The sequence below is a fragment of the Sus scrofa genome, chromosome 16 (assembly GCF_000003025.6).
Source record: "Sus scrofa isolate TJ Tabasco breed Duroc chromosome 16, Sscrofa11.1, whole genome shotgun sequence".
NCBI lineage: Eukaryota > Metazoa > Chordata > Mammalia > Artiodactyla > Suidae > Sus > Sus scrofa.
Genome location: NC_010458.4, coordinates 40,060,785 through 40,085,007, shown reverse-complemented (window position 1 = coordinate 40,085,007; position 24,223 = coordinate 40,060,785). Strand labels below are relative to the sequence as shown.

The 24,223-nt window shown below is 42.3% G+C and overlaps 1 long non-coding RNA gene across 5 annotated transcripts in view; it reads right to left on the bottom strand.

Annotated features, from left to right (window-relative positions):
• LOC102161888 overlaps nucleotides 280–24,223 on the bottom strand; it is a 126,116-nt gene continuing 102,172 nt past the window's right edge. Inside the window, exons 6-7 of one of the 5 annotated variants that reach the window (XR_001301840.2) lie at nucleotides 8,160–8,204; nucleotides 280–8,044 (exon numbers count right to left, since the gene is read on the bottom strand). This is a non-coding gene — a long non-coding RNA (uncharacterized LOC102161888). Of the gene's footprint in view, nucleotides 8,205–15,602; nucleotides 19,866–24,223 lie in introns of those variants that run through there. The other 4 variants (XR_001301841.2, XR_001301842.2, XR_001301839.2 and 1 more) reach the window with 4 other exon arrangements.

The following is a 24,223-nucleotide window of genomic DNA, read 5'->3' as shown; positions in this document are numbered from 1 at the left end:
ATCCTTATCCTCAAAACCACCCAACCATCCAGGCCAGGTTCTCCTCAGCCCTCACTCCTCCTTGCCCTCCACCAAATCTGACCACTTCTGGCTGCTTTTCTGCCCAATGCTTATGACCTTCATTTTGGGTACAACTAGCCCTGGGTGGTCTTCACCCTCAATCCCCTCAGCCGAACAGATTCAACAGAATATAATGACAGCCACTTACATAATTTAAAATTTTCCAGTAGCTACATTTTTAAAGTTTAAATAGGTAAAAAAAAAAATTGCATTCAAATGTTTATTTTAAACAGCTTTATTTAGATATAATTCACATACCATACATTTCATCCATTTGAAGTGTATTTACAGAGTTGTACAACAAGTACCACAATCAATTTTAGAACATTTTCATCACCCCTTAAAGAAACTCCATACCCACTGGCACTCACTTCCCATTGCCCTCCAAAACCCCAGCCCTAAGCAACCAACCATCTACCTTCTATACGTATGGATTTGCCTCTTGGCCATTTCACATAAGTGGAACCTTACAATGGTGGGCTTCTGTGTGTGGCTTCTTTTGCTTAGCATTGTGTTTTCAAGGTCCACTTGTGTTGTGGTATTCACTTTAATCATATATTTTATCTAGTCCAATCTATCCAGAATATCATTTCAACATGTAGTTGATCTTAAATATGATAAATGATGTATTTTGCATTCTTTCTTTTCCCCATAGTAATTCTTTGGGCTCTGGTGCGTATTTTACACTTAGAGCACATCTCAGTCAGAGCAGTAGCCACATGTGGCTAGTGGCCTCTGTGTTGGAAAGCACAGGCCTAGCCAGAGTCCTTTCCACCACTCTCTAAAAACAACAGCTTCCTCTGTTCACCATCACATACCCTCTCCGCCCCACCAGCATGGTCACAGGTGGATTTAGGATTTTAAGGCCAGCCCCACACTTTTCTTCCCTAGTGGAGAGCCTTGAGCTCATGCTTCCATGTGGGCAGTGGCCCCTCAGACCAGAGCCCGCATGCAAATAAGTGGAGCTCACTCTGCCAGTTCACCTTCCTTGACTAGGTGTACGGCTGAATGATGTAACCTGCTAGAATGAAACTTTCTGCTTTCAAAAACTTAACAAAAGAAGCTTTTCTCTTACTTTTTAAAAACAGGTCTGTCATTTCTTCGTTTTCTCCCTGGTACATTTTCCAGCCATTGTTTCGCTAATAATAGCTCTAAGCACACAAATAAAGCTCACTGGTAGTGGTGGGTTTGGGAAATTGCTACAAGCTTCCTCACAGCTTTATCCTGCTCCTGTCAGCCATTTCCCCAAGAAAATGGACATTTAATCAGTGTGAGGCTGCATCTTATTAGTCTTGCTCATCACCTCCTTCCAGGCTCGAGAGAAAAGACAGAAACCTACGGCGCTGCCACCAACTACCCAGGATGCAGGGATTTCACAGGAAGCGAGCTCTTTATGAAAGAAGCACATTATTTATCTCAGTGTGGCTATGTCTACATGGTCATATGCTATTTTCTAAATATCTGTGATTCTTAAGATGGGCACATGGGAATGTTTGTGTAATTGTTTTTTATAAGGAAAAGCTTACAAAATAGGGGTTATTTACTCCACAATATGGAAGATTGAGGGCAGGTTTCATATGCACAAATTTAACAGAGACGTAAGAACAGCAATATCAGTATCTTCCCTGTTTTTCCTCAGAGCAAGAAGGGAGAAAAAGAGCTAAAGTTGCTAGAGAAGGACTTGAGGTTGACTTCAAGAAGGACTTCCTGTCAATATCATCCAAGCTCTGGAGAATCTCAAGAAAGGAGCTTCAGGGTTTTGGTCAACATTCATTCCACCCACATCCACGAAGCACCTTCTGGGCATTTTCTGGTTTGTGTCTAATCAGTCACAGAACTAAAATGAGAAGATTTCACCCAAATGTTTCTCTGGAGACTTTTCCTAACTTGAAGAATTGCTATCTCTCTCTCTCTTTTTTTTTTTTTTTTTTTTCTGGCCTACATTTTATCTTATTCTCTGCCATCTGTGAAGGTTCACAGAACCCAGTCCTGGACCCTGCCCCCCTCAAAAAAAAAAAAAAAATCCTTAAAATTCAAGAATTGTTCTAAAAGAAGATCTGTCCCACTCCACTAGTTGAGATTCCACCTCTTGGTCAAACAGCCACTACCTATAAGGCAGTGGCATATGCTGAGAAAATCAGGCAGCAGTGGTAGCCAGCTCAGAGGTGTGGGGACTTGCTAAGAACTGGTTTATTCTACCTAACTTCTTTTGCTCAAATGAAACTTTCTTCTCTACAGAAAATGACAGCACCACTGCCATTCTAGGATTCCCTGTGTTAGGCCTCACCCAACAATTGCTGGGCTGTCTATTCAGAACAGTTAAAACAGCCAGTGCCCCAGGGGATGTCATAAAACTTCACTATATTCAGTGACGCCCTGTTCAGTGAAATGTAGAGAACCAAGTCTTCTTTTGCACACCTGGCTATGAATCACTGACTTAGTGTCCTCCACTTGGAATCTGCTTTCCTGATGTAATTAATTTATCCTTCCAGAGATGGAGGTACCTAACCTTTCTTAGGGGATGCAGGTCTAATTTCACATAACTCTGAAATTACTTCAGTTTACACGGCAGTCTTGTGGAATCCAAGCAACTCTATTGCTGTCATTTTAAAATTGTTTGAAACATCTTAATAACCCCCTTTTTTCCTCCTTTTCCTCTTGCTCATTTCCAAATGGAAGGAATTCTTATGAGGTAATAGGGTGGTGGGGAGACAGACAGTTTGCTTTAGCTCCTGCTAGTTATTCCATGTTATGCTTGAGCAGATTATTTGCATCTGGTCCCTATTTGTTAACATCAATGGGCTATGTTTGCATAACTAGATTGAATTAGAAAAAGACTTCCATTTTGAATGGTTAACTTTCTCACACACACACACACACACACACACACACACACACACACACACAAAGAAAGAAAGAAAGATGGAAAGAAGAAAACATGCCCTAAACTAGAGATATCGGCTTTGGGAACCCTGTACTGGGGGAAAAAAAAAAAATCTCTTAAAGTTAATCACAAAGCATTTCTGGTTTCAATTTCCCCTCTTCTTTTGAAATAAGATCCAGTCCTCCACCTAAAGTAGCTGGGACTTGGCAGGAAGCGGCGTGGCAGACCACCCAAGAATGAGGGGTGTCTGATGTGGAAGGGAAAAGTTAAATGAAAATCTGAAGATGATGTCAAATAGATGAGAATGAGTCATCAATACTCAGCTCCCATTTCCCTCCAGTGAAGATCCCTGTGCTGGTTAATCATCCAGCTAGAAAGGGTTGGGCTAAGTCACTTCCAGTCCATACCTCAGGCTCCAGGGAGTGTACAATTAACCCTTTTGGAAGACCTTCAACACTCTCAGGTTCTTGAGAATCGTTCCTGTCCTATAAACTCCTCAGGCTCTCTTCCATCAACACACCTCCTTTCCTTTTACTCACACACATTTCCTTGTCACTATCTGATGTGTTTTGCCCATTCCAATAAATGATGAAGTTCTTAAAGCCAAACAACATCTCTTGCTCCTCCTGTGTCCCCCCACCCCCAAGCCAAGACCTGGGACAGGGGGTAACTCAGTCCACATCACTGAGCTTGACTGAGCTACTTGATTTATTATCACTCTGGATCCAAGTGCTCTTTTTTAGATTCCAAGATTCAGGAGAGTGGGGACCTTAATTAGTGAAAAGTGCAAGTGATTTCCTGCCAGAGTCAGCCTCACTGGTAGACAAATGAAGCAACCACACTGTGGGGGGCGGGGATTGTGATTGGAGTGGTCTTAGAAATATCCTTCCACCCTCACCTTCCGAAATTCCACCAAGTGACATCTTTTCACTTAAGGTTTTGATCTTTGTTAAAATACAGATTCCCCTGAGGGAGCAGTAACATGATAAGTTATCGGTGGGGTAGTTTAGAATAGATAAAGGAACAAACTGAGCCTGGGGAAAAGAGAAGAGATATCAGTGGAGGGGAAGTTTGGGTGTCAATTAGCCCCATTCACACTAAAATCTTTTCAATAATATGTGATGGTGGTGTTGATATGAAGAATCATTCTCCTGCCAAAGGCCCAGCCCAACACCTCAGGTGTTGAGTATAAATAAAGATGGGGGACATTTAGAGAATGCTTACGATGTGCCAGACTACCTCTAAACACTTAACAAATAGTAACTTATTACAACTCCCTGAGGTTAGCTCTGTTATAATCTCAGTTTTACAGATGAGGAAACTGAGGCACAATGGGTCCCAAAGTCACACAGACAGAAAGTGGCAGACCCAGGAAAAGAGTAAGAAGGATTGACACTTTTAAATACTCAAGCTTGCTGTTCTCATGTTGCTTCCCTGATTTTCATCCTCCTCTCAGCCTTGTCAATGGACTTACCTTAGATAAACCTAATGAATCCTAAATATGGAAAACAAAACAAAACAGGCAGCTAAGAGAATAGAAACAGTGGTCTGAGCACGGATGTCTTTCCACAAAGAAGTGTTTTCAAAAAATGGCAACCAAGACTTGTGTTTATGAGGGGGGAGTAGGGGAGGGAGAGGGAGGGGGACAGATTGGGACTCTGGGGTTAGTAGATGAAAACTTGCATTTGAAGTGGATGGGCAATAGGATCCCACTGTATAGCACGGGGAACTATATCCAATCACTTATGATGGCTCAGGATGGAGGATAATGTGAGAAAAAGAATGCATATATGTGTATAACTGGGTCACTTTGCTGAACAGCAGAAATTGGCAGAACATTGTAAATCAACTATAATAAATTTTTTTTTAATGGCAACCAATATGCTGCCATTGAAAACACTTTAAAAAAATGTGATTGTGATCTAATGCTTTAAAAGTACCCAGGGATTTTTCTAAATTGCAATTTGCTCATCTGGGGTGCTTTCCCCACCCTCCTCCACACTATCAATGAAAGAGAGATGATAACTGGCCACATTTAAATCACTTGACAGGGCCCGGCATCTGTGTATACACACGCTGTTTACAAGACATGTATAAACTTATATACAGGACTCATCCAACAACTTCTTTTCCTTGAGGAGAATGAGTTGAGAAAGTACATCTTGTGTGTCAGAGTAGAGAAGATAGACCCCTTATTCATCTTTAGACTAGAAAAAGAAAATAAGTACTGGCTCCCTGGAATTGGAGGTGGTTGCCCAGTAATTAGAAGGAGACCAAGTAAAAGGAAAAAAGCAGATAAATAGCAGAGTGGGAGGGAGTTGGCACATGCTTTGCTCCCAGTGGGCGCTCGGGTCTGCAGGATTTCATTCGGTGGAAGGGTATGGGATTGGAAAGTGGACTGCTCTGAGGATGCTCTCACAGTAATGCTCTGTGGGTAACATGACTGGGACACCTACGCCCCCACCAATCTCCAGAGAAGGAATTCCAAGGACAACCTTGCTGCCAAGGGAAGCCAATCTTTAGGGGCAGAGGCTACTAACATTCACCTTTGAGGCAGCTCTTCTCCAAGGTTCTGCTGGGTCCTTCCTGGGAACGGCTCCTTCCCGGCCAGCATAAGAAATCAGCAGCAGAGGCCAACCATCTGGCCTTTCATGCTAAGATCTACAAAATTCCTAAGGAGCCTGAGGTGTTCTTATATGCTGTGTGACTTTAAGATTTTTTAATGATATTCACAAAGCTCACATTAACAAAACAGCTCTTTGAAACATACCTCTTAAACCTTCAAAAATTGTCTTTATAATTTGCAGGCTTTGGACTGATGAATTTCTATGACAAACTATGCAGAGAATTTCCAAAATTTATTCTTTCCTTTCATTATTATCATTAAAGGCCACATTATATGTTCCTATAGATATGTAGTATAGGTTCAAATTGTTGAGATTTTTAGAGGCTTATACCTACCAATAAAGCACTGATACTTACTGTGCTTTACTCTTGCACTAGTAAAACACAAATAGTATATTTTCACTTCGAAAGAAATTTTACTTTCATAATGACCTTGGCCCGCAGTATATCCAGTGCTACAAAAAGCACTGATAGCTGCCTATAGTGGGTATTTTTTGCTTTCTGCCATTCATGCTTAAGAGTAGTGACACCGTAAGGACTCTACAAGCCCCAGTATGTCTGTAGTTAACAGAAGTTAGAAGAGTTCTCCTTCATTCTGAAAGGAAAGCGATTTTTCACTTTGAGAATGACAACCCACATTTGGTGATAAGCCCATTATATAAAGGGTTCAGAGATCAACCTTCAGCTTTTCCTTATGGAGAAATGGGGGTGGGGATAAACCTTCATTGATGGGGCAAGGGAAATCCAACTGTTCACACCTACTCTGGAGAACTTTTGAAATTCCCATGAGGTCTTATTATTAGGTCTGTGTCGAAATGTCAGCTTCTTTCTTGAGGATCTTTAATTATGGATTCATTTCTTTTTTAAAGTACTTTTTTAGGTATTCAGTCCTTATCAGCCTAGTCCTAGGGAAGGCTTTGTGTCTCTAATATAGCTGTTGCTGAGTGACACAGCAGCTCTTCCTGTCTCTAACCTGGGCACTCCTGTCACAACCACAGACTCCTGATGAGGTCAGAGATCTCAAAGAGCCCGGTGGCATGAGCAGGGGAGATTTAAAGGTTTATTTCATGGGAATAATTTTTTCTTGCTTGGAGTTTGAAGGGGTTCCTTCTTTGGGAGAATTATAAAGATCACTGACCAGCCTTTGTCTCTCATTCAAGGTATTGCTGTTTGAATACTCATGTTCAATATCACCTTGATACACAACTCCCAAGGCCTTGAGAAAACTCTGACATATATTGAGGCAGTGCTGATAAAGTGGGTGGGCCAGCCCAGTCATTTGGCTCTGGTCTCTAGCTCAAGAGGATCCCAGATTGTGGCTGCCATTCTGTAGCAAATTCGTGCAGAAAAGCAGAGAGTGTATCACCATCACGTGGATACTAAATTCATCATACTCCTAGCTCTCATGATATCTTCAGGAGCAAGGCCAGATCCAGGAGTGAGGGGCGTAAAACCTGTAAGCTTTTTGGTTCTTTCAGAGGCTCTTGGACAGCCTAAATACATGTTGATGCAGTAGCACTTTGCCAATTCCTACAGCCACAACTGGGTAGAATGTTGTGATATCAGCAGCTGTCAGTTAACAAACCTCTCTCATTGGTAAGGTGCATCGAAGGCCATGACAAGACCAGCAATGACTATTAAGTGTCTAAACAGCAAAATGAGGCATTGTCACCCACGTTGCTGGCCAACTGGTAAGAACCAGGGCTTATGGAGAAACACTGCAGAAGAGATGAGAGACAGCTGATCTCTGGCAGGGCTCTGCATTACCTCGAGGGGAGAGCCAAGCTCTGGCTCTTGGAAGAACTGCTCTCTGCACTTGCAAGCAAAGGCCAGGCACACAGGAAGGGCCCTGGGACTGTGCTCGGGCAAACGTGAAACTCAAGCTCTGAAAGCTAAGCCTCAAATCCAAATATGCTGTTATGCAAAGCGTTCGCAGCTTGGCTCACATTTGATTATCATATGAGGTTACTTGTTGGCATCTGCTGAGTAATTCCCTGGCAAGCCCGTGGCTTGTCAGTGGCATTCCTTCCTAAGTCACAACTGGACCAACGGCCTGGCTCAGGGAGCAGAGGCCAACACTGTGCAAGAGGCCATATTCTCCATGAAACCTACAGCCCACAGTCCTGATTTGCTGATGTCACCATGCCTGCTTTTCCATATTCAAAGATGAGCTGGTAAGCAGTTCCAGTGAGTGTCTGACAGACTCAGGGAAATCTTTTGGGGGTTGCACGTAACTGTTGAAGTGAGGAATATTTGTCTGTCATCAGTTGGATGAGAAAAGTTAAAACTCCTGCCAGAACTTCGGAGGCCTAGGGAGATGGCATCTCTCGCGGGAGCAACATTAGGCCAATTACAACGCTCAGCATTTTCCCAACACTCTGAGTTCAGAGCTCTTTGCGATCCGTTTGTTTCTTTAGCTGAGTTTCTTAAACACACACCGCCCCTTGTAGAGCTCTCTGGGCCTTCACCCAAAAGCTGAAGGATACAAAGAGGAGGAAGAAAAGACAGAGCAGCCGCCTCTACCCAAAGAGAGAAACCAAGCCAAATATTTCAGCGATTCATTATTCTCCAAAAGCTTGTCAATACTTACAATGGGGAGAAACGGAGAACAGCCAATATGTGTGGCAATAGAAGACTGGCCGCATACAATATGGAAAAAATAAGCAGTCATTAAAATCATGCTGTAGACTGTAGAAGAAACATTAATGACATGCAAACCTAGAAAGAATATATGATTAAGTAAAGCCAATTATAAGACATTTTGGGCAATATGATTACATTTTGTAAATACATATGTACATTTCTAGATGATATATACATATAGAAAAAAGACTGAAAGAATAAAAGTTAAACTGTTAATAGTGATATTTCTAGGTTGGGGTGGATTATAAGAGATTTTTCTTTCTTTTTTCCTCCAAATTGTCTACACTGAAGATGTTTTTAAATTTTGTTAACATCTTTTTTTTTTTTTTTGCCACAGCTTTAGTGGCTGGATGTGGGATCTCAGTTCCCAGACCAAGGATCAAACATGGGCCGCAGCAGTGAAAGAACCGAGACTGAACCACTAGGCCACCAGGGAACTCCCTAATTTTGTTTACATCTTTGTTATTATTATCATTTTATCAAAGAAAATATGCTCACAGCATAAGTTCAAACAATACAGACATGTTTAAAATCCAAAGTAAGATTTCTCTTAATCATGCATATACTACCCTGTATTTTAAATTTTTCCTAGAGTATTTATGCAAAGAATTACATATAGGTCTTCAATTTGCCTTTTTTTCACCTAAAGTATCTGGAACATCTTTCTGGGTATGTGTGAGCACTTTTCTTAGTTTCTTGTAAGGTGATCACCAGGGGCCCTGGCAGGCCAGCAAAGAGTGGGAGCTATAGCCGCAAGCCCACCAGAGTGAGGGTCTCCCCCTTCCTGCCGTAGATAGGCAGGGCAATGAATGGGCACTGAAGTCCCAAGATGTTAGAGCTGAAAAAAAGACTTGAAAGAAGACTTAATTAAACCCATTCCTTAAGTGATGAAGAGATGAATGTCCACAGACCAGAATCCAAGTCTTCTAACTCTGTGTCTAATATTGTTTCTACCATGACACACTGCATAGTATAAAATAGATAATATTAAGTACTTTAAAAAGAGCTCTTGGAGTTACTGTTGTGGCTCAGTGGGTTAAGAACCCAACTAGGCTCCATAAGGATGTGAGTTCAATCCCTGGCCTCGCTTGGTTAAGGATCCAGCGTTGCTGCAAGCTGTGATGTAGTTCACAAGATGTGGCATAGCAGCTCCAATTGGACCCCTAGCTTGGGAACTTCCATTTGCCACAAGTACGGCCTAAAAAGAAAAAAATAAAAATAAAGAGCTCTTATCTTGCTAACCTTTTGTTTCAGCCCTTAAGGGAACTGGGGAGGTTCTCCCTTGCATTGTACAAATGATGACACACCAGCTAACCCTTGCTAAGCACTATGTGCCAGGTTCTAAGCTAAGCTATTTGCCTGCGTTACCTCATAGAATTCTCACAAGAGATCTTAGGAGTTTGTCCTCTTATTATATCCATTTTACAGATGAAAAAATTAAGTCTCAGAGAGACTGAGTAATGTCAAATGTTCCACAGCCAAGACATGATGGAGACAAGACTTGAAACCATGGCTAGCCCTAGATCTCTACTTTTAAACGTTACACTCTACTTCCTGCAGGCTTAGCACATAAAGTTGTCACGAAACACACTTTAATTACTCTTTCCCTTTCCCCTTTGTTATTATCCAGTCCTTCTCAAACAAAGCAAAACAGGAATGACATTAGAGAATGCAATTTGGTGTCAGGCAGGGTTCAGGGGCCCCACTCAGTGTTCAGGACTCTGTGCCAAACACTGGGGTAAAAACAAAACAAAACAAAACACCCAGTCCAACCACAGCTATTCTCACAGTTGGCAAGAGTTGCCTGGCACTTTTCCTCTAAGGATCCTGAATGTCCCATACAAGGTGGTAAACTGCTTGCTCCCCAGGTATTTTCATTTCTTATGTAATAGTGCACTCGTTTCAACTTGGCCAGCATGTTAGCACTTGTAGGCAAAGCTGATCTTTTTTTCAATCAGACACACAATGCACACTGAATCATGTGTAGAAGTCCTGTACAATGTTTTTATTGTGAGCAGAGCCCCAAGGGCCTCGTCTTATAATCGTCACATGTGTGTCACCCCCTCAGAGAAAGAGCCTGCCTGATGTTGCTGCATGTGGTCGTCGTGGCACAAGCTGCCAGAGGCTGGGGTGTGCCGTGGGCTGTCACTTCATCCCACCTACCCTGCCCCCCGCATAAGATGGTGGTCAGGACTTTCCCAGACATTTATACTACGGTTTTTTTTTATAACTTGTTCACCTTTCTCTCTTTTCTTTTTTCCTTTCTTTCTTTCTTTCTTGGTCTTTTTAGGGCCTCACCCATACATGGAAGTTCCCGGGCTAGGGGTCCAATCAGAGGGGCAGTCACCGACCTATGCTACAGCCACAGCGACGTGGGATCCGAGCCATGTCCGTGACCTACACCACAGCTCACGGTACACCCCAACCAGGATCGTTAAACCTGCATCCTCATGGATCTAGTCAGGTTTGTTACCGCTGAGCCAAGAGGGGAACTCCCACCTTTTTCTCTTTCTTTCCACTCTGAGTTCTCTTCCATCTCTCCCCTCCATGCTTCTGTACACTCCCTGCCTTTTCTATTTTCTGATTTGTTTCCTCTTCTTGTGTCCTAGAAAGCTGCACTACCTCCACTACTTACTGTTCCTTAAAGCACAGAGCTGGTCCCCTTTCTCTTTCTTCCATATTCCCTAGATCCTCATTTGTATTCTCTTCTCACCCAAGTGTCATTTCACCTCCATTCTCTGCTCACCAGCCTCTTGGTCACTGTTATAGCCATTATCAACAGACAGGCTGGAAGAGCTGTCCTGAACATGGGGAGTGCATGGAAAAGATTCAGTGCATGGGCTCAGGGGCCATGGCTGCTTGTGTAAACTTCTCAGCACTGCTATTTACTAACTAGGTGAGCTCGAAGACATCACCAAGCCTCTATAAATCTCATGTTCTCTGTAAGTCAGATGGGGATAATGAAAGCCCTACTTTTTATAATTGCTGGAAGCCCATCATTAGGCTCTATAGCTCTAGGGTTTGGGTTCTAGACCAATTTGCCTTACTAGTTGGGTGATCTTGGCCAAGATACTGAGTTTCTCTCTGCCTCAGTGTCCTGCTTATAAGATGAGAATAATAATAATAGGACCTACTCGATTGGTGGATTGGTTAATAGATGTAAAAACACCTGGCATAGTGCCTGGTATACAGAAGCCTTCCTCCAAAGTTGTCCATTGTGACATTTATTCATGGATGTAGGATGCCTGGATTAGTTGGAGACACTCAAGAGATGGTAGTTATCCACTTGCTGGAGATCTTTGTTCTTCTTGTTCTCTGCTCTTTGGCTGCCCCTCTCCCAGGAAGCCTGATCATGACAATTTTATCTAGAGTCTGTTTTCATAAGAACTCTCCCAGCCTTCTGCACCAAGTGAAATGGACATACAACTAAAGAACTGAAACAGGAAGGGAGTAAATAGCAAGTTTTTTATGGCAGCTTTGCTTTTGTGCTGATTTTATAGGTGGAACAATGACATCTTCCTCTATAGTTCTGCAAAATGACTTTTGCAAATCATATCATATTTAATTTCTCTCTTTAAATGAGAAACTGTTTATAAAGAGCTTAGAGCAGGGCTTGGAGCCCCATAAATTGTAACTCTTGTTTGTTTTATTCTTGTAAGACTGACCTAGTCACATTATAGGAAGTTTAGAAGAGAAAGAAAAGGAGAGGTTCCCGTCATGGCACAGTGGTTAATGAATCTGACTAAGAACAATGAGGTTGCGGGTTTGATCCCTGGCCTTGCTCAGTGGGTTAAGGATCTGGTGTTTCCGTGAACTGTGGTGTAGATTGCAGACGCGGCTTGGATCCCGAGTTGCTGTGTCTCTGGCGTAAGCCGATGGCTATAGCTCCGATTTGACCCCTAGCCTGGGAACTTCCATATGCTGCGGGAGAGGCCCCAGAAAAGGCAAAAAGACAAAAAACAAACAAACAAACAAAAACACTTATTAAATTTATTTTGTACTCATATTTTAAAGCACTACAAGAACCCATACTTTTTTTAATGGCTAAATCTGCAGTTTATGGAAGTCCCCAGACCAGGTACTGAATCTAAGATATAGATGCAACCTACACCACAGCTATGATCACACCATTACGCTGAGCCAGGGATCAAACCCACACCTATGCAGCGACCCAAACTGCTGCAGTTGGATTCTTAACCCACTGCACTGCATCAGGAACTCCCAAGAACTCATACTTTAAAAGAATCCTATTGAGATAATTTCAGAAAATGAAGATTCTTATATTATTAATACTTATGTTAATAATATAAGGAGTACTTCTTGTATTATTAATTTCTTTAAGATTACAAAAAAAGGATGTACATAGATTTTCTTTGGTAATGTGAGGAAGCCTAGAGTATCATCTCCTGAAGTGACCTCCAGGCCAGAACATTCTCAGCATCCCTTGGCAGATATTCTGAGCATCAGTGACCTTAGTGTCTATATTTCCCAAATAGGATTCATTTGTCATCAACCAACTCAGGGCACAGAATATAGCATCAGATGGCTTCAGAAACACTTGAGTTCACTTTTCTCAGAGGTGAGCCATGGGTGTGGGGTGTTGGTTAAGGCTCATGGATCCCTTTTATGGAAACAGAAGTCACCTCAGTTTACCATCTGTGGGACTTCAGCTTTCCATGCTGTGGGTTCACTTCAAGTGTGGTGAACTCGGGTAGCTCTTCCGATTAGTGGGGCCTTATGTTCTGTGCATTCACTGCCCACCTCCACCCACATTAAAATATTTTTTATTATGGAGCTCCCATTGTGGCTCAGCAGTAATGAACCCCATTAGTATCCATAGGACGCAAGTTCAACCCCTGGCTTCGCTCAGTGGGTTAAGGATCCGGTGGTGCCGTGAGCTGTGGTGTAGGTTGCAGACGTGGCTTCGATCTGGTGTGGCTGTGGCTGTGGCTGTGGCCAGCAGCTATAGCTCCAATTCATCCCCTAGCCTGGGAACTTCCATATGCTGAGGGTGAGGCCCTAAAAAGACAAAAAAAAAAAAAAAAAAAAAAAAAGTATTCTTTATTAAAAGCCACTTAAAGAATTTATTTCATAGGAGGAGAATATGATGACTAAAAAAAACTTTCAATTTGGAAAAATAATTGAAACTCCTTAGAGTATAATGTCCTAAAGGACAGGAGAACACTGTAACAGCAATAAAATTGTCAGCTCTTAATAATAAGCTGCATTTTCATAGCACTTTGTCATTGGCAAAGCTTTTTTAACAGTCATTAAGTATTTACTCTCATTTACTTATTCTTTCAACACCAGGATCACATTATGACTTTTGTGGTCCCTAGGTACTTTTGTCTTCTTGGGCCCCCTCCTCCATTAAAAAAAAAATTAAAATAGTTTGATAGATTTTGTGGGTCCTAAAAATTTATTTATTTTTGTCAATATGAGGAAAAATTAAAAATACCTTTTCTACTCTGACAGCTTTTTTTTTTTTTTTTGCTTCTCAGGGCCACTACCTGTGGCATATGGAAGTTCCCAGGCTAGGGGTCAAATAGGAGCTGCAGCTGCCGGCCTACACCACAGCCAGAGTAATGTAGGAATCGAGCCATGTCTGCAACCAATACTGCAGCTCACAGCAATACTGGATCCGTAGTCCACTGAGCAAGGTCAGGGATTGAACCCGCATCCTCATGGATACTAGTTGGGTTTGTAACCCGCTGAGCCACAATGGGAACTCCTTGACAGCTCATTTTTTCCCCCTGATTTTAAGAAAAATTAAAACATTTGCATGGGTCCCTAAAAAACACTGTGTGCCCTGGGCATGGTGGATAGTCAGCCTGCACCACGAGTGGGCTGGGTGTTAGAAATACAAAGATGAACACATGTGGCTCCTGCCTGCCCAAAGGAGCTCAATAGCCTCAGGGAAACTGACCATCAAACAAGCCATTATGATAAATGCTCTTAAACCAGGTTGCAGCTGAAGGCTGTCAACCATCCAACAAGAGCATGGAGGGGACAGCATCCAACTCTAAGGAGATTGAGAAAATGGTTTTGTGGAGGAAGCATTGCTTGAATGACTCTTTAAAGCAGTATTTTTCTGGAGTTCCCGTCGTGGTGCAGTGGTTAATGAATCCAACTAGGAACCATGAGGTTGCGGGTTCAATCCCTGGCCTTGCTCAGTGGGTTAAGGATCCAGCGTTGCCGTGAGCTGTGGTGTAGGTCGCAGACACGGCTTGGATCCAGCGTTGCTGTGGCTCTGGTGTAGGCTGGTGGCAACAGCTCCGATTAGATCCCTAGCCTGGGAATCTCCATATGCCTCGGAAGCAGCCCTAGAAAAGGCAAAAAGACCCCAAAAAAAGCAGTATTTTTCAGCAATTTTGTCTTTGATGCCCCGTTTCAAATTTTAGAACTCTAGCTGGTGACTTGAAAAATTAAGAAGTGAACATTAGGCCAAAAAAGCAAGTTTCAGAAAACTGAAGAAACTTGCTACTAATCTCAGTAAATGGAGATGTACACAACTTTATATTCTGATCAATACCCAAGATTTATCTTTGCCACAAGCATGGGGACATACGGCTACCTCTGTGTTTGAAGAGTGTCAAGCTGAGCAGCTCCTGTGGTACTGGATGAAGGGAATATAATGGGCTGGGAGGAAGGGTGGGAAGCTCCGGGTGTCTAACTGGTTACACAGGGAGACCACGTGCCCAATGGGGTGTGAAAAACCTTTCCCTTCTGAATTTAAATTGATGCAGCCACTATGGAAAACAGCATGGAGGATCCTCAAAAAAACTAAAAACAGAGTTGCCATATGATCCAGCAATCCCACTCCTGGGCATATATCCAGACAAAACTATAAATTGAAAAGATACAGGCACCCCTATATTCCTAGCAGTGCTATTTGTAATAGCCAAAACATGGAAACAACCTAAATCTCCACTGACAGATAAATGGATAAAAAAAATGTGACATATATATATATATATATATATATACACACACACACACACACATGCATATATACATTTATATATGATGAAATACTGCTCAGCCATTGAAAAGAATGAAATAATGCCATTTGCAGCAAATGGATAGACCTAGAGACTATCATACTAAAGTAAGTCAGAAAGAGAAAGGCAAATACCACATGAAATCACTTATATATGGAATCTAAACTATGACACAAATCAACATATCTATGAAACAAAAACAGACTCATAGAGAACAGACTTGTGGTTGCCAAGGGGGAGGAAAGTGGGGGAGGGAAGGATTGGGAGGTTGGGATTAGCAGAGGCAAACTATTATACATAGGATGGATAAACAACAAAGTTCTACTGTATAGCACAGAGAGCTATATGCAATATCTGGTTATAAACCATAATGGAAAAGGATATGAAAAAGAACATATATAAATGTATTTATGTATAACTGAGTCACTTTTCTGTATAGTAGAAATTAAGACAACATCATAAATCAACTATACATCATTAAAAAAAAAACAAAACCTTTCCCTCCAAACTGTATAGAAGATGACAATCGGGCAGAAAATAATTCTTCTCAATGATAAAGAACAACCAAATGAACCAGATAATGATGATCATCTAGCCTTATTTATGGGGAAAAAATATTTTAGACATTAATCAAATTGGCAACACAATCAGTTTCAAGGTGTTCAAGATACATCAGCCACCAAGTTCCCGTAGTGAAATCTGCCACTCTCAGGATAGCAAGAGCAGACGCTTAGGATGTCCCAAGGGCCACTCTGATAGCTTTATGTTTGCTTTCAATCTTCACAACAAATCTACTGTGTGAGTATTATTATGATTCCCCACTTTTAAAATGAGGGAAATAAGACATAGAAACTAGGTAACCTGTCATAGTAAGTGGCAGAGCTGCGATTCGAATGCAGGATCTACGATTTGTCCTCTCAGTCACCTCATTTCACCATCCATGTGATGCCTGTAGTGCACCTCCTACTGTCTCACATCTGACTGCTGCTGCCTCTGCTCAGTCCCATGTGAGCAGTGCAAAAGGGTTTGCAGAAGTTGTGATCTCTGGGGAACATTCACTTTGACCAGAGGGCGATGGGGAACAACAATGGCTCAATCCCAAGATGGATTTCATACAACTTCTCAGTCCCACAGGATCCAGCAAACTAGTAGTGGTGCCAGGCTTGCCAGATACAGGACGGAATGCCTAGTTCACTTTGAATTTCAGATAAACAACAAATAATTTCTTTCTTTTTTTTTTTTTTTACTAGAAGTACATCCCAAATATTGCATGGTGTGTATCTATAGTAAAAAATTCTTTGTTGTTTATTGGAAATTCGAAGTTCACTGGGTCTTTTGTTTTATTTTTTGCTAAAACTGACAAACCTAAGCAGTAGCTATCTTGATGACACATGGTTTTACAGGCCTGCTTCCTTCCCTGCCTGACTGCCCCATCTCTCATCCAGCTCCCTGGGATCACAGGCACTATAAGGAACTTGCATGGGAAGCTCTGTCTCAGCCCCAGCTTTCTGGGAATCCAGACTATGACCCAACTGGGCAAGGATTTTGCCAAGCAGATGAGGTAGCCATAATGATCACAGCCATCCTGTGAGACATGCACTGCTATCGGCATCATGACACTCAAGTTACATATAGGGAAACCCATTTGCCAGGACTCCCTCAGCCACTCCAGCTCCACCAGTTTCCTACCAGAAAGGCATGTTTTAGGCTATTCTTGAGAGACAGTGAAGTATTATTGGAATGATCACTAATTGGCTTAAATAATCATTGATTCCTTTAAAGCTACCTCCATTTGTTGAAAGAAACTCTCTTGCTCTCATGTAAAGGAATATAGTGACATCTGCACTGATAGAAATCATTTCTTAGCAGCTGTAACAGCAAGATGCCCAATTTCTCCTGTTTTATGCCAGTTGGAATGATCAAAGTCAAAGCAAAATTTTTCAACCTTAGCTCTTCATAATAAAACTAGGAGCACATTATTATTTTTATATAAATATACATACAACTATACATATTTAACTAAATGTAAATGTATTCATTCTAAAAGCAATGACTGATTACAAAGACACAAATTCAGAAAGCCTTGAAATATACTTGCCTTTGACCCCATTAGAAACTTGATTTCCTTTCTCAGTAACATTTCCTTGTAGATTAACCTCTTAAAAAGGTATACGTATATTTAAATTATCAGTTGGGACAATTAAAGAAAAATAGCAAACACTAGAGAAAACCTGGGCCAAAGCACTTGCACCCAGTGAGTTTACACAGGAATGAACCCTCCTTGCAAACTTTGAAATCAAGCAAAGCGAAACCTTGGCAGCAAATAAGCCTAAAATGAGAAAGAAGGTAGTGCTCTGTTCTATATAAACCGTATGAAATAAACCCTTCTTTTTGTTCCTCTTTGTCTGCTGGAATCTTCGTCATGAAGGAAGGAAGCTGCAAGCTTGTGGATGTGAGAAAATCTTTTTCAAAGATGTTGCTAGAGTTGCTCCTAGAATCAGCCACCTCTGCAGCTCTGTCCTGTGAGGCTTTTTCTCATGGCAGCCCAGGGAAGCAAATGGATTGGACGGCTGGCTCTGGTTACCTAAGGCTGCCAGCCCAGTCCCCTGGGCCTTCCAAGGCCCCACTTTCCACTTGGCCCATGACCTTTGATCTTGGTCTTGTGGCCAACATGAGAATGGGGGATGCAGGGGGTGTATGTATCAGGCTGCCTGGGTCAAGGCACAAATGAAAGAGTTGGTTGTTTCCCCATCTTGTGCTCACTTGTGAGGTCCTGGGAGCTGTAGAACTGGTATTTCTCCAAAGCCCAGCTGCTCACGTGGCCGTGTAGACAAGCTGTACCTCCAGCTGTACACGTGTATGTGTGTTGCACGGGAGGCGGCAGTCTGGCTTCAGATCCCAGCTCTGCCCGACTCGCTCTGGGACTTCAGTGAGCCCCTTCGCCTCTCAGGAGCCTCGGTTTTCTCATCTGAGTAACAGGACAGTTGGATCCCCACTGGTGCTTGGGCAGGGGTTGGGGAGTGGGGTGCCGGGCAGGGGGCTGCTGAGGAGGCAGATCCCAGTCATCTCCTATAATCCTCCTCACCACCGCCCACAGAGACAGCTAAAAACATTCCACTTTTTTCTGTCTTCTATTATGTACTTTCATGGAAGATTTTCTTTGAAAAGTTTCTGTTGCTTCTGAAAACCAGCGGAGTAGGCTATCTCTAAATGACGTTCCAAACTTACTATTTTATACTTCCATGATTCCAAAACAAAAGTTCATACTTGGCTTTTTTATAAAGGACTGTGTGCTGCTTGGGAGAGTGAGGAAATTATGAAGTATGTGATGACACGTTTCTGATGCTGAAGATCCTCTTATGCAGCCTCCTCTTGGAGACATATAAAGTTTCCAGGGCCCAAGCCCCCTTCTTTGTCACACCCGATAAAGGTTCACATGTTAATTATTTAGCCACTGGTGCTAACTGGAACAAAGTCTTATAGTGAAACTGCCTTGAAAACATTTCCGCGTCACACAAGACTCTGGCAATTTCAACCTATCTTTTCTTCTTTCATATCAGTAGTGATTTTATGGACTGGGCTTAGGCAGTTTAGCAACAAAGGGCATGGGATTGGTGAATTATTCATGTAATCTGCATTTCCTGGTTGCTGTGGATAATTGACAGGTGTCATGTCACCTTTTGCAAACATCCCACAATTACAGACTACATATCAATGTTTGACTTCGATGTAATGCTCCCTTTCAGAGCTAGTTTCATATTTTATTTACAGCTTGGTGGTGTTTTTAACTTGGCTGCCTATTTCTCTCACTTTCAATTCCAAGCCTTTTTTGCTCCACTTAATATAACCAGGAAAACATTTAAATAATAAGACTCCCCCTCAGTTTGCTAAAGGCAGTCACTCATTGTGGCTGTGTTTTATTCATTCAGCTATTATGCTAGTCGATTTCTTGATTTAAGAAACCTAGGATGAAATGCAGCTGTAAGGAAACCAAGATATAAATCTGTTTTTATGACTTGTTTGGTTCACAGGGAGAAAACTAAAAGCAAATCTTCCCAGGGCCTGACACAAGTTGTAAACTGTGGGGAAAGTTAGCTAGTTAAAGAATGTGACTTAATAGGAGCAAGGGAACATTTCAGATCTCCACCGGAGTGGGAACATTTCTGGCATTAGGAATAAAGCCAAGTTGATTCTCTTGGGCCCAGTGAGAAAAGTTAGGTAGGAAAATAAACCTGGAATTGATCATTCTAAAGACTAGTGCGAGAACACAGCCATAAATTAAACATATTGAACAAATGGAACCTTCGGAATCCTGTAGTCCTACGTTTCCACTTGACCTAACTGGAAACTGAGGCCTAAGGCAGGCAAGGGCTTGCCTACCATCCCAGCGCCAGTTAGTGGAGAAGCTAAAAGCTGGGTCAGCTGATTCCCACTCCAGCACTTTTATCACTCTGCAGTGCCACAGATGGTTCTGGTTACCTCTCAAGTATCCACTCACCTCTTATGCGGCCGTTATTTGCCGTTCCTTGGGAGAATTCACCTTTCCACATTCTCAGTTGTGTGCACTGTGTGGCATTATCTCATGCTGACTCTAGGCAGGGTGAATCCATTTTCTCAAATGGATGCTTCAGGAGTGGCCACGTGACCTAAATCTGACCAGTAAGAGACAGTGATTCCCAGCACTTGTGTTGGTGCTGTTGGAAGAGCATTTTCTGTTCCCCTAATTGGGTTGGATTAGGCTGTGAGGTCTGCAGCTGCTGCAGATATTTTGCTATCTACATGGAAGAGCTGGAGGGAAACATATCATGTGATACCTGAGGGTGAATCCTGCAACACAAAAGCACTGAGCCATGAGAGCAAACCTTGGTTAAGTAAACCTATCATTTGTCTTCTAAACTAGGACTGCTTTGAAAATGAAACAGGACAAGATGAATGCCAAACCAGATAAGATGCATAAACTGGACCATCCTGGGCAAAGAGGACACATGGCCATCCTGCACTGTGATGGCAGCACTAGGCCACTAGATTAAGCTGGCACTCTCTTTGATCTTTTCAGTCCAGGTGATGATGAACTCACTTCATTGTTGAAGCCAATTTGAGTCAGGCGTTTTGTAACTTGCACATAATAGTTTTAACTGACACAGATATACTGCTTCCTCTGCTTTCTGAAATTTTGACCTATATCATACCTTAAGCTAGGAATTAAAGGCGTTCATAACATACTTGACCATTTTTTGGGGGGGTGGTCTTTTTTTTTTTTAAGGGCCACAACCACGGCATATGGAGGTTCCCAGGTCAGAGGTTGAGTTGGAGCTGTAGTGCTGGCTTACACCACAGCCACAGCAATGTCAGATCCATGCCAGGTCTGCAACCGAGACCATAGCTCATGGCAATGTAGGATCCTTAACCCACTGAGTGAGGCCAGGGATTGAACATGTGTCCTCATGGATGCTAGTCAGATTCATTTCCACTAAGCCACGATTGGAACACCTATGCTTTACATTTAATAAATGTTAAATTTTTTACTTCAAATAAGTAAAACTATCACTTGCAGAATCTTTATAGAGAACTTCCAAGTTAATTGTCTTATTTACACAGATACCTCTGTGAAATAAACATCACCTATGGTTTGCAGAAGTTAAAAAATTTGCCCAAATCCCCACAGTTGATGTGGCAGACATTCAGTGGTAACTTTCTGCAGTGGGGGCAGAATGTGACAACAATGAGTTTTAATGTTCGATGGTTTCTGTGGTGTAAGTATACCAATGATGGCCAATTTCAAGGCATCAACCGGACATCACTGGCAAGAGCTGCACTGGCTCTCACAAGCCAGTTACAAAGCCCCACTGCATGGAAAATGAATTCAAGACTTCTGACTCTGTTTCTAAATTCATCCTTTTTCTGTTCTAGATCTTTGGTGCGAGATAGTTCTAAATTGTGCTCTCTCTCTCTCTCTTTTTTTTTTTTTTTTTTTTTTTTGTCTTTTTTAATCTAGGGCCACACCCACAGCATATGGAGGTTCCCAGGCTAGGGGTCTAATTGGAGCTACAGCTGCCAACCCACATCAGAGCCACAGCAATGCGGGATCTGAGCCGAATCTGCAACCTACACCACAGCTCACAGCAATGCCGGATCCTTAACCCATGGATCTTTAACCTACTGAGCGAGCCCAGGATCGTACCCAAAACCTCATGGTTCCTTGTCGCATTCGTTAACCACTGAGCCATGACAGAAGTCCCCTGAATTGTGTTCTCTTAACAACAGCAGATGTGCCCCAGGGCTTCGAGGCTTCCAAAGAGATTTCCCCAGAGGAGAATTGCAATGAGCAATCCAACTCAGACCTTGTGTTTCAAGCCTGTCTCCACTAATATCTGCCCTCAGCAGGAACCACCTCTGGGTCTTTAGCATCTGCTTTGCTCCCCACTTGGATGTGGCTGCTTGCCTGCTCCTCACTTCACCTGCTCTGCTTATGCTCATCCTGCAGCTGGATTATGTGACCTGTCTGGACCCTCTGGCCACTATGTGGAATAGAGGCAATAATAGTGAAAGGTCCTGGTTTCCCTTTACCCCTGAGAGAGAAGTCAAGGCCTTGGTCCAGATTCCCTTGGGCTAGATTAGCGACAGCAGCTTTCTGTGCTACTCTGGTCACTGCTGTCAGACCTAAGCCCCCACAGTGAAGGGGACACTCATAAAGCCTGTTCACATTCATGATCTCATTTGAAGGTATTGCCGGAATTGTGTGCCAAATGCTTTACTTCAGCAGAGAGAGCTTGGAGAAGAACTGAGTCACGTGAAAACCTTGATGGCAGCACCTAATTTCCAGTCCTGGGGCTTAGGGGAAATTAGCCAGACTTTGCAGGGCTTGCTTATTAAATTCAAACCTGCTGGTCACAAACAAATGCCACAGTAACTTTTTTTTTTTTTTTTTGGATTTTCAGGCCGTACTTGCGGCATATGGAAATTCCCAGGCTAGAGGTCAAATCGGAGCTGCTGCAGGTGCCAGCCTACACTACAGCCACAGCAATGCCAGGTCTGAGCCATGTCTTCGACCTACACCACAGCTCACTGCAACGCCAGATCCTTAACCCACTGAGCAAGGGCAGGGATCGAACCTGTATCTTCATGGATACTAGTTGGGTTCGTTATGGCTAAGCCGCAATGGGAACTCCCAATTCATAAATTATTTAAAGTTATGAACTCTATGTGGCAGGTATCCTAGGCCCAAAGAACGTAAAAATAATAAAAATGAAGAGCATTACATATTTCTAGGGGCTTCAATGTCTGCATGTGTGCACGTCGCTGCGACTCTAATAAATGAAGAACAGTAACGAGCATGATAACCCAAGATGCACAGGTTTAGCAGAACCCCCAAGGCAATTGAGGTTCATCCCTATTCTTCTCTTATAGGAGGTGAAAGGAACAAAAGTTCTCACGATCTCTATAGCAATGTATATCAGTTTGACAATGTTTAAAGGTTAAAAAGATTCAGGTTCCTCACATGTAGAAACAGACCGATATTCCCCCTGGATAAATAGGCCCCTTGTAGGGAACTGAGCCCTAGAAAAGGAAGCCACTCACTCAAGAAACACATTGAGTGGCGCCTGGGGGGGGGGCATGTCTGAGGGAGAAGTAGTGCCAAAAAGCCAGATATTCTACCCAAAGCAATTAGAAAAAGAAAACACTAGTATGCGCAAATATCAGACGGTGGGGCCTCACGGCAGATGAGTTCTACCATTTGTGAGAATATTAAGCAAACTACCAGAGGAAGTTTGGGAATCCTTTCCCATAAATATTTAGGAATTTTTTATATAGTATTTATTTGGAGACAAGAAAATGTGAAAAATTAGCCTTTTCTCTTTGGTTTCTATTAAACTTCTGCTCCTGAATATTTTTCCCTGAGACAATAATTTTTAACTCTTATCAAAAAAAAAAAATGAAAATGCCCAAAGTGGTCAAGTAAAAACTTTATAATAAAATGCAAACAGGAAGAAAATGCTTTTGACACATGCTGAAAATCTTGACTGCAAACAACAAAGGCTCTGTCATGTTTTCTTGTGGAAATGAGACGTTTACTAGGAGACTCTATATAGACTGGAAGCAGGTAGGATCCTCGATGAAGAGGGGAGCCCCGTGTCTGGCTCTTCTCTCATCTCTGCCTGGTGGGCCAGCCTAACTTGTCCTCTTCTTCTGAGCAGTTTGACTTCTTTGGAGTTTCTGCTCCCTCATAACCAGCTTACACATGGCTTTATGGCCTCTCAGGCCCTTTTCTAATCAAGTTCCTTCATTTCCATCTTCTTCATGCTAACGAGCATATCTTGCTGCACTTTAAATTCTTGGAAGATTGAATGTGATGGGCCCAATTCACCTGTTGATGCCAGGTGACAGTGTAGGCCATCTTCTGGCCACTGTAAGGGTTGCCATCAAGCCAGATGCCCACCACTGGTCCAATTCCTTGGTGTAAACGAGGGGTGGGAGGTAAAAGGATGTGGCCAGGGCATTTCTCATCAGAAAGGGCTCAGGCATGAGCATGCTCTGATTGTTATCTCCATTAAAATGTAATGGTTACTGGCTCTCCTTCAGAACTAGCAGAAGTGCTCTTAAAGTGTTCTGCAGCTTACGGGCATGTTTTATTATTTTATTTATTTAGTTATTTATTCATTCCAATCTATCTCCTATCATAAAAGACTTCAGGTGATTTACAAAATCTACATACAAGTATCAAATGGTTGAGAAAGGTAGGCAAATTATTTCCCCATGAATAAGAAAATTAAAAGCTGGGGCAAAATGATGACCACAAACTCCATAGCATTCAACATTGGAAAGTTGCTCAAGATGGGCTTTGAATTTATTTCTAAACCCGAGACCTGCCAAATTTAATAGAAAGTGGGTGAATACAAGTCCTGGCAGTAAGTTTTATTTATAGTCTAACAGGTTACTAGCCAAGCTTGTGGAATCCTGTTCTTCCAAAGAGACAGATTCTCTCTCTTTTTTTTTGATAATTTCTGGGCCA